The sequence below is a fragment of the Ctenocephalides felis genome, unplaced genomic scaffold, assembly GCF_003426905.1.
Source record: "Ctenocephalides felis isolate EL2017-DRISC unplaced genomic scaffold, ASM342690v1 CF-g0.4_SCAFFOLD_03571, whole genome shotgun sequence".
NCBI classification, from domain to species: Eukaryota; Metazoa; Arthropoda; class Insecta; order Siphonaptera; family Pulicidae; genus Ctenocephalides; species Ctenocephalides felis.
Window position 1 is genome coordinate 69,139,599 of NW_020539725.1, and position 21,179 is coordinate 69,160,777.

The 21,179-nt window shown below is 30.1% G+C and overlaps 1 protein-coding gene across 1 annotated transcript in view; it reads right to left on the reverse strand.

The window, feature by feature from the left end:
* Positions 1 to 19,643, reverse strand: part of LOC113385320 (serine/threonine-protein kinase plk-2-like) — a 106,717-nt gene extending 87,074 nt beyond the window's left edge. Inside the window, exon 1 of the mRNA XM_026623160.1 lies at positions 19,529 to 19,643. The gene's annotated coding sequence lies outside the window, so the exon portion shown is untranslated. The remainder of the gene's footprint in view (positions 1 to 19,528) is intronic.
* Between the last annotated feature and the right edge of the window lie 1,536 nt (positions 19,644 to 21,179).

Here is a 21,179-nt window from a genome sequence, read left to right on the forward strand (position 1 = left end):
AAGACCAATATTATCATTGATTATTTATCAAGCTATATATCACTCAATGATTTGACTTGTAAATTTTCGTTATAATGAAATAATAAATAAATACGAATGATTCATAGGAAAATACACAATATAGAGATTGTATATTTTGTTTAAAAATCATTAATAACGAATTAGATATGAGGACAATGCACGTGGACGACTAATAATTTTTATAATTGGGTTCCATTCATTAGTTCGTATATAATATATAAACAATCGCTTTATCTTGAGTCGGCAATACACATACACAGTGTAAAACTTGTGTATATGCATTGCGTAAGTTCAATTTTTAACAAAATACTGGTAATCCCAAAATACCGTTTTTTTTGTATCAATACCGGTATTGAATACCGGACAAAAATCGTCCGGGATCCCGGTATTCGGGATCACAGTATCCCGGTATTGTAAGCCTTAGTTCTAATACCTTAAACTTTTTTGAAATATACTTAATATGGCCTAGAAGAAAAAGTTAGAGCATAGCAGCTCAATAAGACAAAAGTTCTGATTGCTGTTAAAAAACGAGACTATAAAAAATGAAACTTAAAACTATCTTTCACAATCTCTTTCCTGAAATGTAACTCATCCATCGCCATCGTCAGACGTGTGGTTCCAGTTACCAGTTACCAGTTACCAGTTACCAGTTATCATAATCCGATGCACCTACTCATCTACCATTAATAATAATCGCCTAGCTAGCTAGAATCGCGCCGTATCAATTTCCACGAGAGAGAATTACAACAAATAAACGAACAAAAACAAAAACGTTTAAGAAACAAAACAAAAGAATTAATGATATGATATAAGCAGCGAATGCAAAAGAAACAACAACTCGGACTTCAGGCTGAGGTAACGCTTCGTTCGCGCGCGGATGCACATTTCCAATACCAGAGTTAACTGTGATTGACGAATATACACGTCATGGGTAAGTGTTAGCCGGAATTTGGCGGGTATATTCGTCATGCGTGCAAAACAATAGACCATTTAAATTTTGAATTAAAATTATTCAATTCAACTTTATCACTAAGAATTCAGATGCAAGTATTTAAATAACATTTCTACCATTTATTTTAACAATAGATTTTGCGGAATTTTTTTCTTTTTACATTTACATGCATAGAATATCATTGAATTTAATCCATTTTTAGTTTAATACTTATGTATTTATCCTTATATTAACAAAGAAGTATATTGTAGTAGGATGCGCCGAACACCAATGTTGAGTATGGAGTTTGTTTAAACCCTTTCGGAATAGTTAATTGTATATAACTCGAAGCTATTCCTAGAATTTGAAAATTGAGTATATTTAGAAAAGTGAAGTTATCTTTCTTGTGAAGACGGTCCAATAGATAGTTGCTTGAAGTCTCAGATATGAATTTTGAGGAATGGAAAATACTCCAAACACCATAGGAGCACTGGACGAAATTAATTAAATGATTTAAAATAGATAAGACTCGAGCAAATGAACTGTGAAACACTCAAACAGTCGTATCACCGCAAATCACAATGAAAATAAAATCAATTTTGTAAAAGAAACCCATATTTTTCATCCTATATCTTGGCATCGCATCTTACTCTGATACTCTGATGAATTTGGATGACTCAAAACTGTGAACACTGTTTTCTAAAGTAAATTGGTTAAATTAATTTGGACAAACTATAAGGATGAGATTCCAAGTCTTAATAAATCAAAGATGGCAAAATAAATGATTAAAAAAATTAAACGCCCCAAAGCAATTTCCAAATTAGTTGATCCATAAAGACGGTATCAGTAAACAATGAAAAATACGAACTCATTCACATATGTACAAAAGTAGCTTTGAGGATCACCCAACCTAACTTGTCAGAGAACTTTTAGAGCCAGATTAAAAAAAAAATTCAACATTCAACATTAATCTCTGTCAATTTCAAAATCTTTGTAAAATGGGTTAGATTATTTGCGATTAATGTGTTTCTTCTATTAATTACTATATGTCTTTACACTATAAAAATGGGTTAGATTATTTTGTATTTTTGAAGCTTTTACTTTTAGTCCTAAAGATTTATTTGCTGTTTTTTTGTTAAGATAGTTGTGAAAAGTATTTCCTAACAAAAAAGAGTGTCTGCTGGATGATGCATTTTGGACTAAGATTATATAAAAATAATGTTTGTGAAGAAAGTGAATGTAAATAGTAACTTCTTCACATGAGCAATGTAAGTGAATTAACAATACCATTTGTGTATTATAAGGAAGAGGCAATAAACTATTCAACTAATGAGGTCATACTAGTGAAAAATTGTATTTATTAAATGTATAATATTATACTAAAGTGAGTCCAATTTTTTGGCTATTAGGAAACATTGCAAATATGATTCTGTTGGTTATTTCAAGAAGCTTTGCCCAAGAAATCATAAGCCGTTGATTTTTGATCCTCATTACACATTTTAATTTAATAAAAAGAAAAGTATTTTCTCCGTGCTTTAAGTTCAGTCTCGGCTAATAATTTCTGCTTATTGCAGTTTGTGTAATAAACTAAATAACTGTACAGCCATAATAACCCCATGGAGTAAAATCGATCGACCAACTGCAAAATACATTGATGGTGATTGGTATTGACGACATGAGAAACCAGAGCAAAAAATGTACTCAGTTTGAACTTCAAATTAAAATTTATAAAAAACATCGACATCTTACAGATTTACCTAGAGCAAGTTGATTGGTTTTGCTAATTTTATTATTCCTTCTATGATTTCACCCATAACTTTGGTGAATCCCCAGGCAAAAATAAAAAAGCTCTAATCCAAACTAACAGGATTTGGCATACAAATGTATACGAACACAATTTTCGAAAGCAACATTGAAGATTACTAAAAGGTAAAAACATAAAAAATTTCTTATTACAATTAATGTAAATATGCCGAGTAACGTTTGTATCAATATTTTATAGGTTTGCACTTAAATTGGAATATAACTTTGCATTTAAATTGGAATAAAGATCAGTATTGCAGTTGGTTGGTGCAGTCGATAAAATGCACATTCCTAACCGCTAGAGCATGTTGTATCACATGACAAGAGAATTCGCAATAAAACTTGATTTAGAGTTTGTTTTATTAGATGCGTAACAGTCTGTCTAACAGCATTCTATGTTATAGACAAAGAGCGGATAAATAATAGCCAGGGATAAATAAAAATTCCCAGAATACTAATGCAATTATTAATCTGGACATAAACTAGTACTCGGTTCGATTCCAACTTCGGCCGAGGTTGACATCAAGTAGCATGGTGTCAAATTTCCACTTGAGATTATATATGAAATAGGCAATAAATTCTATTGAGTATAAATCATTTGTCACGACGGGACAGGACAACCTCTGGGTTGCTTACCAAAGAAATAAGCCATTCTCTAGATGTCAACAGAAGTGACAAAATATCTTCTAAATATGGACAGATTTTAAGTACTTTTTCATGCCTTATTATAATAAAATAATATTGATATAAATTAGCGCCATGGAACATAAGACTGAGTAAAATAAAGTAGGTCTACCTGGTGGACTCTCATAGGAATGAAGTAATCAGGATAATATTTAGCCCACATTTTTTTTTTTAAATTACAATATTTATTATAACTGTAAAATAATTAACATCTAGCAATACTGATAAATAATAACATAAATTTAAATAATTTAGCCCACATGTACCCAATATTTAAAGACAACATAAAGAGTCAATTTGAGGTGTTTGTAATGCAGTAGTAAAAGCCTCAGCCTTGCAACAAAAAAGTTTCGAGTACAAATCCCTAGCAACGAATGACCTGGTATCAACCAGTAGTGACACCAGTTTTCAACTAAAGATATAAACCCAAAATATGTTTGCAAGTAAAAATAGCCCATTGGGACATTTCTGCATATAATATTAATAAAAAATCTAAAAATCTAACTAGTGGGGTGCATGGCTTAAGGCAAATTGCTGAAACTTCTCATACCGTAAGTAAAAAATCTTGGTACGAAACCCGCGACCGCGAAATGATATTTTTTTAAACTTATTTTAACTACCCAAAAATTTCATCAGTTCTTCATCTTGTCAATACAAGTAAAATGTTTTTCGAATTATTAACATCGGACGCTCCGTTCTCTGAAAAACTGAGTCACTGTTTTTAGCACTTTTTGCCCCATATCTTCTGAACGGCTAGACCTGCCTATGCCAAAAACTAGTCAGCACGTCTCCTTATTGAAAGGAATGTATTTTGAATAATTAAAATCGGTTGAACCATGTTCCCGAAATCGTTGACGAAAATTCGTATCCGCACACTCACACACACACAAAACATCAATTTTTTCTAAGGTATGCCAAAATGTTCAGAAACCTTTGAAACGTAAAGATATGAACATTTTAATTTTTGATTTTTTTGCGATTACTATAACTTACCCTAGGGGAAGTTAAAAATCTAAAAATATAAAAATCCAATATATTAAATATTTTATGGCAAGTTCATATTAGTATTTCTAATAATCAGGTGAGTAATCAGTTCAGCAGCTTCAATATTATTATCGGAATTACGGAATGCGTAGCGGTAAACAAGAAGTTAATAATTTTATTAAATTAGCAATTAAGACCACTCCTATAAACTGTAACTGAATAATTCGCAGAAAATGTTATTAAATTACTATTATCTCCTTGTACAAAGATAATAAAATTAAAAAACAATATAATTGATTTGCAATGTATATGAATATTTGGGTAAAATGCATATTTTATACTGACAAGGAAAACCTCAGTTTTCGAACATATTATCGTTTTATTATATTGGCCATGAAGGTGACAATCTTCATGGCATTGAGCTTTTACACGGGATGGCTGTTACCCTTGGTAGAGGGAATAGCGGAGAGTTTAATGGAACTAATCGTAAACCTGTATAATATAATAAATAATAAATAAGTATATCTTCTTTCATTATAACTTGATGATTGTAATAAGAACTGCAACAAATACTTACAAATACAAAACAAATCAGTATTTAATACAGTGCACAGCTACAAGGGTTAAATTATAACCCAACAACGAGAGTTTTTATAATTTTTATAACTACGTACGCACATATATTCAGGTTTACTCTTCTGGAAATTTGATGAAACTTCGTATGGTGATAGCGTTGATGGTCAAACCGAACACCTTAAAATATTATAGGCTTATGAGAAGTGGTTGAGTTATGAAAATTATTTGAAGTACAGTATCTCATAGGCCTATAATATTTGAGGGTGTTCGGTTTGACTATAAACAATGTCATCATCCAAAGTTTCATCAAAATCCCAGTAGAGTAAACCTGAGGTTCTCCTTGTGAGAAACATGTTTTATTTACCTCATTTTTTCGAATTCGGAACAAGAGACAAGGAAAACCTCAGGTTTACTCTTCTGGGATTTTGATGAAACTTCACATGGTGATAGAGTTAATAGTCAAACCGAACACCGTAAAATATTATAGACTTATTTATGGGAAGTGGTTTATTTATAAAAATTATTTAAAGTCTTGAAAAATAGTGCAAAGTTTCATCAAAATCTCAAAAGAGTAAGCCTGAGGTTCTCCTTGTGAGATAAAACCATGTTTCGTCTACCTCAATTTTCCGAATACGGAACCCCATTAAATCCTATCTCCTAGATCTACCTGATTTCCTACTTCTCTGTAGGAAATGTCAAAGGCATTATTTATTATTTATTCGTTTGCTATTTGTCAACGGGTTAGTTGTACCAAGGAATGCCGTCGTTTATCTGTGGAACTATTGCAAAACTATTGCAACAAGAAAACCTGTGCGTGAGTAACACATTTGATCGATTTCTATTACACACACAATGTGATAAAGATACATAAAAAATAAATCTATCAAAATTATTATTATTTATAACATGGTATAAAAAATCATGTCTATAATATTTTTTTCAAACTACTTGTTCCAGAAGATTTAATTTCTATGATGATCAATATCTTCTTACAGATGCTGGTAATAAATTGGTCTCTTGGGTTAAAGTTTAGATTTGAGATAATACTGCAAAACGAATCCATATTAGTTAAATTGGAACAGCACCGTGTTCTATGTATACTACTTATGCATTTCCTAAGGCAACTTGTACAAGATTGATTCAGAAAGTTTGATATGACCAAGACCAATGGACTTACACCAATGGAGCCTTAAGGTGGTGTTTAAACAATAAACACATTAAACCAATAATTAAAATATAACATATAAAAATTATAATTTTAAATTTTTTTGCTAGGTTAGTATGAAGAATTCGTTTTTTTGAAATTCACCCAATCCCTAATTTTACTCAAAAAATCTCAATCGAAACTTAGTCAAAAATGTTCACTTACAGAAATCGAGATGAAAAATGATATATATTAAAATGATATGCATTAAAATTTGTATAATATTTAAAAACAATAATGTAATTAAAGTCATACTTCAAATATGACATGATCGGTTTGTCATTGTAATTAGCATTTAGAAATTAACCTTCACTAGAGAAATGAAGTAATTGCTGATTAATAAATTCTATAATATTCGTTCACACAGTGGATTATGTTAAACAATGCCTAAACAAATATTGTTTTCTCAACTTCACTCATCATGTAAATGTGTTTGAAGAACTTCAAGTAATTAAAATTAACATACATTCATTGACTGCTTGTTTTTTTTTTACTTTTCCGCTGGCAATATAATCTCATTCTTTGAACAACTGTAATATCTGTCTTGCCTATAAAATATTTTCCATTTTAATAACTTCAAAGATTTATAGAAACTGCGAATATATAGAAATAATTTTTAATCAATAAACTTAGGTTTAGTACACGGCAAAAATGTTTAATTTGTTTTGTTATTTTCAAGGAACAGGGTAAAATATTCTTCTGATCCAGACATTTTTTATCAAATGAAGATTTCTACTAGGACGTAACCTTAAAATCGAATTTGACATACGCATACAATCGAAGACGCTCACGTGACATGACGACCAATCATAATCAACCCTTATTGAAATCGCATCGCAAATTGGCACTCGATTCGAGTGTAACGCTCTTCCGTTGCATTTGCACAGATTTACTCCCTAGTCGCGCCTAAAGAAGTTTTACTTCAAAAATTGACCGAAATAATTAAAAAAAATCTTCGGGTTAGTTAACCCTTATTAAATATGCGAAAACCTGTTCGAGGATGTACTTGACAGTTTCCCAAATTTTCACGACGATGAATATATCACACACACAGACATACATCCATTTTTATTCACATATTTCATAATTTTCTATAAGTTCTAATAATGTTTTCATTTATAGTAAGTATAACCAGAATTTAATAATTTCATGCACTTCAATTGCTGTAGTTTTACAATATATAAGACATTTTATAAGATGCCGGCAATAAACTTTTAATATTACTGACACCTCGGTTCTCGGTTCTCGTATTTGTTGGACAGTTGGATGGACTTTGCAAAAGAAGGAATGCTAATAAACAGCCATTTTTTATTGCATCCGCGACAAAGTAGTCGACAACCACCTCGATTAATTCGCAATAGGAAATGAAATATAAATTATTCCAAGGTAAAGATTAAAAATAGTTAACACCGATTAGAAAATTACATAAAAAAAAACGATATTAAAATGTTAGATATATCAAGAAATTTGGTAGTTGCCCAAGGGCACTAAATAATTAATGAATTCCATGCTTTGCGTTGATGTTGAAGAAAGTGTCTTTTGGGTTGATTTTACAGTTCATAGAATATAAATTTAAGATAGTAGGCTATATTTACGACTTCATTACCATTTTACCCCTAATTCCAGTATATTATAAAACTGCATCGTCTCGTATGCAAAATGCATTTCCTGCGTTAAACTTGTTCCTAGAACGTTTACTGACTTCAGTAGACTCCCAGATCGGCTCATATTAACCGTTCATAAAAGTAGTTCTATTAATTTACTTGAACAGCTAAATACATACGCTGTTTCAGTCCATTATTTAAAGTGTAATGAAATGGTTCTCACGATAAGAGATAGTAATAAAGGTTTAAAGGATTAGCTATGCGTTATCTAATCGGTTTAGGGTTTTATTGAATTAAAAATAGGATATGTATTGCAAAACTAATTCAAAAATCTATTATATTTTTACATAGGCTACCAGTGGTCTAGTGAGAGCCAAAAACTTTGAATCAATTTCTAGATTCGATGCCCGTCTGGGTCAGTGTGATATCAAGCAATAGCAATCGATTTTCTTTATAAATTTATTTAGATGTTCATCATTCATCACATTACAGAAATTGCAAGAATAAATTTATCAAATAAGGATTGAACAAGCATTAGGGTTGCCATTTATAAAGCCAGTACAACAGCTCATAGAAACCATCAAATTCTTAAAAAAAAAATCTCAATGTCTATTAAGAACAAAATTTTATACTTTTCTTATAAAATGATGAAATTCATTAAAGGCCAGAAATATTAGATTTTTTTACTGCAACTTATTACATTCAAATTTTACTAGCTATAAAATTAAACATATATTAAAATGAATGGCGAAATGTGTTGGTAAGCGCATAACTTGACAACGCCTGGACCAATTTGGCCATTTTTTTTTAAATGTTCGTTGAAGTATAAGGATGGTTCTTACGGCAAGAAAAAATCGAATAATTGCCGGGAAAACCCTAAAAACAGTCCTTTTCTTTTTCACATACAAACGTTTTCTAACTAAAATCAATAGTAGAATCAATTTGAGCTTTATCGCTATTGAATAAAGTTCATATTAAAATACAAGCACTCACTGTATACTCCTCCTAAACTATTATTCGGACTTTGATAAATCTTTCTGAAGTTTGTTAAGGAAATTTTCTAGGGTGAATGTGATTATAAAGTACTGGGACGTATGTACAATATTGTAGAAATAAATGCAAAAAAATGCAAAAAACCACATGTCATTGTTTGCATTGAAAACAAATAAAAACTATCATCTGCCAAAAAAATCAATTTACTTATGAACCTAGACAATATTAGAATGTATATAATAAATTTATGGTTATGAATAAGAAAAATGAAATGTCTACATTATCATTGCGAAAAGCAGCTGAGATGTGCCAGAAATTAAAATAATAGAAAATACAGTACATGTATGGCAGATTAAATAATACACATATAAACATGATATGAGAAATTAATTCGCTTAAAATATGAAATTAAGTATTAATCAGGGCCGGTCCTACCTTTAATGCGATGCATGACAAAAACACGAGCGCACGCCTTAGGGGGCGCCAACACAAAATTCGGATATTAAATTTTCAATATAGATTTTTTTTTCAATATATAATTTCTTTGCATCTTTTACTAATCTTTCCACAATATTTTTAAAATTCGTAAAAATTTCACTTTATAACAACAAATGGGAAAGTAAAGATGAATACATACAATTCGGCCCTCACGATATTGATTAGAAGAAATTTAAGATGCAATTTTTATACTATAAATAATAAAAACTTTAATTTAATCCAACGAAGTATCAATGTAATGCTAAGGGTTTCGTTATGCTGTACAATTTAAAAGACTTAAATTTCCAATATAGTGTGGGAATTGAGACTCATCATTTTATTTGCATTTTGGCGTGAAGAGTAATTTAAAAAACAATAATTATTATTTTTAGGTAAACGGTGAATATTAGTATATTATATTAAAAAATTATAGACATGGGTACAGGACAACGTCTGTCGGGTCATCTAGTATAAAATATAATTTTATTTCGTCATAGACCGTCAGATGAAAGTAGCATGTACTTCCAACTGCATAAAGTTGCAACACTCATAATTTTTTTTTAAATTCCTATTCCATTATGTTAGAAATAAATTTTGATTCAAATTATTTAATAGCAAAGAGTTAAACTAATATATAAATTTTTTGCAAAAAGATTTTGTATGTTAAGTATGTTGATTCACACCAATTTTCTCTAAATGTGCGTAATAGAGAAAACCTGATATAAACTGGTGCTTATATAGTTACATCGCTTAAGAAAATGGAAACATCCTGATCGATATTCAATAATGATGTATCGAGAGTAAAAGTACTTAACATAATAATAAATTGTGATGAATTAAGAAAAAAAATTAGTGCTTTTTCCTTAAGAGGGAAATATCCATATAATAGTAAAAATTATTTTCCTTATTAGTCAAAATAATCAACTAAACGATTTTACTACTACTTCGATTTCTTCATTAATCCAAACAATTATTCAACAAGCAAGGTAAGTTCTTCTTTGAGGTCAATAAAGCAATAAAATATAATGACATATACGGTGTCTGTATAAAAATATTCCGTATTCACAAAATTTGGGCATGCCATCATTTTGGGTTGGGCCCATAAAGTCTTCTCTTTTGTGGATAATAAACAAGACATTAAGTTTTGCGAATGTAATAATGTCAAGTTGGAACTGCTGAACTGGTGAACTTTTGTTCCTGGAATTGGAAGAAGATTTAACATTGGGATAAAGGAATTTTGTGCTGGAACAATTTTTGTTTCAGAAACCTTTCTTCTCTTGTAAGATACAGAACAAAAATTGTTCCAACACAAAATTCATTTATCCCAATGTTAAAGCTTCTTCCAAATCCAGGAACAAAAGTTTACCAGATCAGAAGTTTCAACTTGACATTATTAAAAACTAGTTGTAAGTGGTTACTCGACTTCAGTGTGTGAATAAAATCTCTAGCTATTTTTGAGCAACCTTATACATATCTATAATATTAATTTCACAAGATTCGGTTCCTAATTTTTGATTTTTCTTCACCATTTTTTGCACCTTAGCAAATAAGTAAAAAAAACATCACAAAAGCAAAAAGACAATAAAAGAAATGTAAAATAAAATATAAACTTGTTACAAGTTGACATGTTCGCAGACACAACATAATTAATGTGATCGTAAATAAATCGTCCTTAGATGGTCCCAAAGATCAGATCGAAATTACTGATAAAGCATCACATATTCATAAATATGCATATATATACATATATATGTTCATAGAGGAGACTGGGGTAATAAAAATTACCGACCAAAATAATTTGATGGTAGTTGAAATGTGATTGTTGAAATTTGAATTTAATCATACTGTTGCTCCATGCAAAAAAGTAGTGAACTAATTTGGACATGAAAACATGAAAGTGAGTTTAGGGCCCATTAATCACGTGAAAGTTTTTAGAGAGAGAGGGAGTTTGATAAAAAATCATGAAATATCATGTAGGAGAGGGAGGAGTTTAGTAAAGTATCACGTGATTTATTTTTATCTGTTTTTTTTTTTAATCCAAACATTTTCAAAAAAAAAACAAATTTTACCATTTTTCCTCATAACTAAAAATACACGTGATGTTTGGTGGGGGGGGAGTATTTTTCAATATCACCACATATCACCAAAGGGGATGGGGGTCCAAAAATCCTTAAAAAATCGATCACCTGATTAATAGACGCCCCTTATGATTAATATGCTTTTTCAAAATTTATAATAAAAATGTATTTGGTATTGGTTAATGGTTATTACCATATTTTTGAAAAAAATATGGGCTAATTAGTTTATTCCTATAAATTTGTTTTTTTTTTCAATTTTTTTGCTCAATTATACCTATTTCTTTGCCACTGGCTAGAAATTCGTTTAATGGTGCTATGTAAGATCTTATTATGAATAGGTAACTAGTAGTGTATGGCATCGTGCCTTAAGACGAATTGCTAGAACTTTCCGTACCGTAATGAAATATTCGAGAAATTTGAAATGTTTTCAAATAGATTATTAGAAATACTGTAACCTATATTATTTATATTTTATGGACAAAATATAAGAGCTTTTGACGTTTATATAAGTTTGCATAAAAAAAGAGCTTAATGAAGAGAAGTTAGAATGAAGGATCTTATCTCATATTTGTAAGAATTATGTAAACGGAATTGCAAAGTTAAAATTATTTATTTGAAGTATATAAATGAGCTTTAAAATTTCAGCTAGAATTAAAATTAAAATCTAAATTATTTTCGATGTTAAAAAATTGCTTTTTAGAAATAAAAAAAAAAATGTAATTTTTAAATTAATTTTTTTTTTGCTTTTTTAAAAAACAATGGGTTTTTACAAGCAATAGGTTTTTTGAATCATCCAAAAAGGATGCTTAGTTCTCTCAAAACGTGTGGACCTGCCTTTGCTAAGAACTATCCATCACTTCTTTCCATCATTACAAATTAAATGCTTTTTGAATTATTCAAATCGGATGCTTGGTTCTTTCAAAAACTCTATTTCTACGCTCTGCACTCTTTGCTCCGTACCTCCAAATCGGTCGGACCTGTCTTTGCTAAAAACTAATCAGCACATCTCCCTATCAATAGGAATCGACTGTTTTTTGAATATTTCAAATCGGTTAATCCGTGCGCCCGAAGTTGTGGACAAAAAATTGTATCCAAACATACATACACACATCCATTTTTTCTAAGGTATGCCAAAATGTTCAGAAACCTCTGAAACGTAATTATATAAAAAAATTGCATTTTTTTGGACGATTACTATAACTTACCCTACGGGAAGTTAAATAAAATCACACAAATATCATTTAGTTAGAATTTTTGAAAAAATATTTAGAGTCTCTTAATCCGCGATGGACTCGATGACTCCTTGTATTTTCTTACGACTACAAAATTAGAACAAAAATCAACATTGAAACTAAAATTAGCTCCGCTCTCCTTTATACATATGTGCATTCGTTGAAAATATAATATATGTATATATATAAATATACATATATGTATATATATAAGTTCTGGTATATGTCAATGTATGAATATTGGTTGGTACTTCATACATATTCATGTGGCCCATTGTGTTTGTATACAAACGGCTGTAAGTGATCTATCAAAAGTTTAATGACATTTTAGATTTATTTTTATTGTTGTCAGAGGATGCAGTTGAATGCGTTATCATCGCGTTGAAATAACTTCGGAGGCAAACGATCACTCTTTGCTAACATAAGACGATAGAAAAATATTATTCAGAATACCAAATTAGGAGCCGATTCTCCGACGAAATAGATCAATGGATAAGATCAAAGATCGATTATAGCAAGGCTATGTTACGGAGCGCTTTTCATATAAAATTATGAAAGCTAAAAACCTTAGAATTATTTTAAAAAAAAGTCATCTCAATATCTATTTTTTTGACGAAGTTATAGATATATCTCTATATGTATGATCCTCTGAAACCGTTTTTTTCATCGCTCCGCGAGCTATTGTATGCCAGCTGCCCTCTTTTTCATTATAATACCTCATGCACTTGACCTTTTTAATGATGACCATCTTTAAACACCATGGTGTATTTAGTACATTAAATTAAATGGTGTATTTAGTACATTATATTAAAAACTTTAAATACGTTTTTCTCAAAATGACTTTTCAATGCGGTGCCACGAATTAAAAAAAAACTACAAGTCGGATTTTGCTTGCATTTTTTTAAATTTTGTTCACCACTGCAATACCTAGTCCCCCTACCTCAAACAACTTGATAACATAACGCGAAAAATTTTTGCGAAGCTTTTCGCCCTAATAACAAGGCCTTTTTTAACACTTTTTTTTAAGATAGCTGCCATTTTTTTCCTTCTTGCTTAATTTCTTTCATTTTGGTAGGGGGACTGGATTAAAACTACTTCTTCAACGTAGTTTCTTTTTTTTTGTTTCGGGCGATGCGCAACGGATTTATCTGTGGCACCGCAAAAGAAATCGATTTTGCAAGGTCGAGTTTGGCGCCCCTTAGTTAAAAAATGACGGCGAAAAAGAAAAAGAAGATAATTTGGTAATATTCTATGATTTTGTAATTTTTGTTTTAAAAAACCGCATGTCTATACGATAAATACATTTCGAGAAAAACAAAAACAAATACCTTGCATTTTTTGTAAAAAAAAAAAACGATCAACCCCCTTAAGGATAAACTCGTACATCGTGAACGATGAATATGATTTGTGACAATCTCGTAATTTTAAAAGACACCCTTGACTGGTTGACCATTCTCTATATGGTGAGATTATTATTAGGTATTTCTAGTAGTGAGATGTACAATGTCAGATGGAAATTGGTATTAGTACTGCGTGATATCAAGCTGCCCGAGACAGGAATAGAAACTGGAATCTGCGTTTGCTATACGACGTAATAATAGACAATCCACTAACAGAGGCTCCTCTAAACAACAAAATCTTCGTTGCCTTATTAGTATCCTTACGTCACCATCAATTCTCCCCATAACCTCAATTCATAATCGTTCAGTTTCATTATTAATCTCTTCTTAAAGATGATACATCATCATCATCATCATCGTCGTCGTCATGAATAATAAATAAATTGTGTTTAATTATATTGCACAGAGTCCTTGAATGGATCGATTTTTCATTGTTATTGTTGTACTCGTACTCGAGTTGTCGTCATTACTGGCTGCACCCACTTATATATTATATTTACTTCTTAACAGTTCGGATGAATCGGCGAAGGTTCTATTCTTCTATTATTAGAACTATCATTATAGGCTTATTGATCTCAATTGATCGAACAAAACGATGAGGTCGGTTGTGCAAAAGCAAATGAAGTGCCTCTTATGTCAGATCTTGGGAAGAAGTCTTTCTTAACTAACAATAAGTTTATATAGTATATAATCATTATAGATATATATAGATGATTGAAGGGTTTGATTAATCAATCCTTTATCTTACCAAAACGCCACAATTTTAAGGAATATTTTTCTAAGATTCAAATTGTTGGCACCAATCATTTGATTGTTATTTTTCATTCGAGTTTGTACAAAAACCAACATTTTAAAAACCCGGTTATTTTTCCGGTACCGGTTTTTAACCGGTTTCGAGTTTTTGTAAAACCGGTATTTTTCACTAATTCCATAATTTTCTTTTTAAAACCGCACTTTATATTTGACCTTCACCATACAATTAAAGATCTTCTAATAATATAGTAATGTAAATAATGATGAACTATGTGCAAGTGGCATTTTGTCTTACGACTAGTTGCAAAAATTTCCTGACATGTGCAAATTAGCAAGTTTTCAAAGTGTGACGATAAAATTTTAAAACTTTGACACGGTTCATAATTGCCGCCTTTAATGATTTTTCAGAATTAAAATACTTTTCTTATGACTTTAAACTTTTTTGGTATTTGTTAAATATTTCTACAATTAATCACTTAGAAACGGTCAGGTCGATTTTTTTCCAAAAATTAATTCCAATGATTACCAAGGATGATTTCCAAGGATTACCAACTGATATTATTTAAAGTTTTTGAATATTTTAAAATCAGTTTACGATTTTTGGCGAAAACGTTGGTTCAAAATTTTGCATTTATCAGCCAATTATAATTATAAAAATGAAATTAATGCCTAAGAAACTTAAAATAAATTTAAATAAAAACCTTTGCATTCGACTGACTCTGCACAAAACTCTTGTGTGTTAAAAGGTCTTCAAAATAAAATTCATTCTTAAAAAACAAAATAAATAAATTCCTGAATTTCATTCGGTCCTGCACAAAAATAATGATCCTTAATCTATCATAAACTGATCATAGTTTTTAAAATTTGTTCATTGAAGTCCTGGTCTTCACATTCTTATATTTCCAAAAAGCTGTGAATAAAATATTTATCTAATTTTTATCATAAACTTTTTGTCAAATAAAATTATAAAATAAAATCGAATTCTGAAGAAATAAAATTTAAACTAGTGGGGTGCATGGCATCGTGCCTTAAGAACAAACTTCCCGTACCGTAATTAAAAATCTTGGTACGGAACCCAAAAAAATTTTTACAAAAAGTGTACAAATTATTAAAAACTCTATAAACCAGCTGATAATTTTATGTACATATGTCCAATAAACATTTTTGACCGCCAAATGGCATTTTTTTACTTATTTTTATTGAGAGACCATAACCGCTGGACCTGCCTTCCCAAAAATCTAACCAGTTCATCTTGTCAATACAAGTAAAATGTTTTTTGAATTATTAAAATCGGCCACTCCGCTCTCTTAAAAACTGAGTTACCGTTTGTGGCGCTTTTTGCCCCATATCTCCGAAACGGCTGGACCTGCCTTTGCTAAAAACTAATCAGCACATCCCCTATCAATAGGAATCGAATGTTTTTTGAACCATTCAAATCGGTTAATCCGTGCGCCCGAAATCGTCATTCGGAGGTATGCCAAAATCCGTGCGCCCGAATTCATTTTTTCGGAGGTATGCTAAAATGTTCAGAAACCTTCACAACGTGAAGAAATGTAAAAAATTTCAATTTCGATTTTTGGACGATAACAATAACTTACCCTATGGGAAGTTAATAAATGCTAAAGAAATAAAATTTAAATAGAAGTCCTAGCATTCAAATGCAAAAATCTAAAATTTATAGGAAAATATGGTGCAAGCAATTTTAATATATCCTGAATGATTCAAAGAATGAAGTTTTCTTATTTTTTTTAAATTTAAGTTCAATTTCAAGAAACAAAAGGTTATCAAAATCATGTCCTTTGCATCCTACCTTGCGCAGAAATAATATTGCTGAAATCGATTTTACAAAAATCTAAATTGCACAAAATTTGCATAAACGTGTTTGCATAAAACCCTAAATTTTCAATAATAAAATTAAGCTAAAATTATTAATTTACAACTACAATTATTAATTTACTACAATAATTAATTTCCACCTTGGAGCCTGCACATCGAGGCCTCTTAAACAATACCATCTTTTATCACCGAACAATCATCTTTAATCTTTTCAATCCGGCCCTGATCTTAACTAACAAATCTAATACAATATATCATTTTGATATACATTTATAGTAATATAAATTAAGCGCATTACAAATTTGACAAGGTAAGGTCAGCGACCTACTGCTCGTTGAACCTTTTTCCAGTTTCATTTTTTTTTCACATTATTTTCTACTACAACCGTAGCAATACCTTCAAGTTCAATGACAGAAAAAAGAATCAACACAATAATAAGGAACTAGCTGAGAGTGGCATTTTGCCTTAAGGTAATAATTGACTTAGTTAACCGAAATTAGGAGTTACATATTTAGATAAAATTTTCAACTATCGAAAATATAATTTTTCTTTCACTTACATTGCGATTTCGAATTTTATACATTTTTTACATTTGCGATAGAATTTTCTCAAACACATTTATAATACCTGTAGTTATTACATTAATTATATTGCACAGGCACGTGCTTGTATGTCCTAAAATTGTAGCTTATTATTTTACATTTTAATGAATTGATAATGTTTGACTCATCACATCACAAGAGCAACTTTTGACACAAATTTTGACTATAATATTTTTTCAAACTTTGATGAATTTTCAAAATTAATCTACTTGCTGTAGAGCCGTAAAATTTCAGTATGTTCTATAAGACCATGATATATATCGCCAAAAAAATTCTAACTAGTGGTGTATGGCATCGTGCCTTAAGGCAAATTGCTGGAACTTCCCGTACCAAAAATCATTTCTTTTAAAGAAGATTAAATTTTTTTTAACTTTGAAAAAATTAGATTTTTGAGAAATTTTACATTTTTGAAAAAAATTGACTTTTTGGAAAAAAAACTTGTGAAAAATCTTGTTATTTTCTACTTTGTAATATTTTTAACTTTTTTTCAAACCAATCGCACTGCTTTAGCTGCATAGAGATGAAATTTCGAAGCGCATAAACGCCACGTCGCCGTCCAATTGAAATAAAATTGATACACATTATTAAAATCTTTATAAAATACCTGATAATTTGATGTGCATATGTCTAATGATCATTTTTGACCTCAAAATGGCATTTTTTACTTTTTTTTACTAGATCTCCGAAACCGCTGGGCATGCCTTTCCAAAAATTTAATCAGTTCTTCATCTTATCAATACAAGTAAAATGTTTTTTGAATTATTAAAATCGGAGGCTCCGTTCTCCTAAAAACTGAGTTACCGTTTTTGGCATTCTTTGCTCCGTATCTCCGAAACGGCTGGACCTGCCTTTGCCAAAAACTAATCAACACGTCTCCTTATCAATTCGAATCGAATATTTTTTGAAATACTCAAATCGGTTGATCCGTGTTTCCAAAATCGTCGACGAAAATTTGTATCCGCACACGCACACACACGCCCCCCCATCAAAATTCATGGGTGGGCTCAAGCCCACGCAGCCCACGCGGTTCCGACGCCACTGTATATATATATATATATATATATATATATAAAATTTTCATTTTCGATTTTTTTGCAATTGCCATAACTTACCCTACGGAAAGTCAAAAATCGTCGAAAAATTTTTTTCAACTGTTAATTACAAAAAAACGGCCCGGCCGATCTTTACCAAAAACTAATCAGTATCATTCCCAACCAAAATATTTTGAACAATTTTTGATTTTTTAAAATCGATTCGGTAGTATGAGCCTAAATGTGGACGAAAAGTTTAACACTTTTTTCAAAATTACAAAGAAACGGCTCGGCCGATGGTCGGATAAAACTGAGAAACGATAATCCTCATCGAGATACATCGAATGGCTTTTAAATTTCTGAAATCGGTTCAGGCGTTTTTGAGCAAACGTCGATGAAAGTTCTAATTTTGACAAATGCCAAAAAAAGGATACTAATTTTTGCAAACTTTGACGAATTTTTAAAATTAAACGAGTTGTCGTAAGGCCGTAATATTTCAGTATGATCTCATCCCATGGTATCTACCGTCAAAAAAAATCATAAAAATCGTCGAAAAACATTTTTTTTACACTTTATTACAAGAAAACGGCCCGGCCGATCTTTACCGAAAACTAATCAGCACGATTTCCAATCAAAATCTTTCGAACAGTTTTTGAGTTTTCAAAATCGATTCAGAATTGCGGGCTAAAACGTGGACGAAAAATTTATCACTTTTTTGCAATTTACAAAGAAACGGCTTGGCTGATCGCAGCACAAAATTTCCAAACGCTAGTCCTTATGGAGTTGCATCGAATGGCTTTTAAAATTTTGAAATCGGTACAGCCGTTTTTGAGAAAATCTGACCAAAATCGGCTCACGCACACACATACTTTTTCCAAATTTCGTCTCATTCGATTCAGAATGACTTGAAACGACAAGAAAACATAAAATAAGCAAAGCGGATTTTTTTATGAAAACAAACTTCTCCTTCGGGAATTAAAAAATACATACAAAATTTATTAATGGGCAAACGACTGTAATCATAAATGGCTAGACGTGTGTATTATTGTCAATAACATTTGCACGTGTTAAAAAAACGATAAACATAATTTGTAATTGCTAAGATATATGAATAATTATAAATAAAACTTGTACAACAATATATGTTGAAACAATTGTCCATTACTAAATCCTACATCTAAAGGATTTTTAGTGACGTCTACCATTTTACACAACACAAGAGCTTCGACAAATGTGTCGATCCTTCAACCGTGGATTATACGCAAATATTAAAAGAATGTTTTGTATATTTTATTATACTACTATCAATTATTACTTACATCATCTGAATTTCATAATTTCCTGCACAATCACTTCACTTTAATCACTGATTTTCAGGTTATTTTGTTTTGTTAGTCCTGTTTTGCACGAGAGAACAGATGTACTATTGACATGATACCGAACCAACACAGACGCACATGATAAAAGAGATAACCTGTTCTTGTGGTTGAGAGATTGGCTAAAAGATGGCGCTGGTTAAAATTTTCAAAAATTTAATTTGAAGTTTTAAATTTACGAAATTTTGTTAAACTAAAATTAGAATTAGGTGAAAATATTATTATTAGGTGTAAGTGGTGGTTTTGCCTGCAGGCAAGTTGCAAGAATTTTCCGGAACGTACTATCAACCTAAGAATAGGCCTACGAAATCACCAATAATAATAATAATTACTAATAATACATTACTATTATACAATAGTAATAATTACCAATCATACATTACATATAAAATAAATATAGAAAATAAACAATATTAACTGAACATGTTTTGTTTTTAATTTTAAAACTGAAAATTTGTGTGATTTGAGTTATGAGCAGATAAAACGCTACGAAAAGTCACGTGACACATAAGGAGTCTATGGAGAGGTTTTCAAGAATAGTTAAACAGTAAGGACACAAATTTGGAAAATAAAACCTATCAAATAGTACATGAAACACAATAATCAAAGATTTGGAGAATTATTTATGTTTTTGAAAAAATTAATAATATTATGATAAGAGTCATGTATTAGAAGAGCAGAATTTCGTTTATTAACGCAAAGGGGTTTTAAAGAAATAAATACAAACTCAGCAAATTTTCTGAAAAGTTGAAATTCAGCAATGTAGGTCGAATGTTTAACGGATTATTTTGATAATAAAATTTTTGTTTTTGAAGAAAAATAATGTATACAATATTTTAAACATGTAATTGTATAAATTAATTTCAATCATTTAATAAATTTCTATTAACTTTATGTTCTAATAATGATTTTTTTTAAGTGTGGACGTCAACAGTAATCAGCAACTTCACAACAAAATATTGACGATAATAAAATTGATAATAAAATTTTCGCATTTGGTAAAAAATAATTAATACAATATAATATCTGTAATTGTATAAATTAAATTTAATTATTTAACAAGTTCTGATAATGATTTTTTTTTAAGTGTGGACGTCAACAGTAATCAGCAACTACACATCAAAATATTAACGATAATAAAACTGATAATAAAATTTTCGCTTTTGATAAAATATAATTTAATACAATATATGTAATTGTATAAACTAAATTAATTCATGTAACAAATTTTATTCAACTTCTTGTTTTAAAAATGATTTTTTTCAAAACGATAATTAGCAACTACACAACAAAATATTAACGACAATAAAATTGATAATAAAATTTTCGCTTTCGATGAAAAATAATTAACACAATATAATATCTGTAATTGTATAAATTAATTCATTTAACAAATTTTATTCAACTTCTTGTTCTAATAATGAATTTTTTTTAAGTATGGACGTTAACGTTAATCAGCAACTACACAACAAAATATTAACGGCGCGGTTTTTAAACACAAGGTTCATTATTCCAAATTTTGATTAATTTTTATAATTCAACCACCAGCCGTAGGCCTATAATAATTTATCTATCCGTAGGGTAAGTTATAATA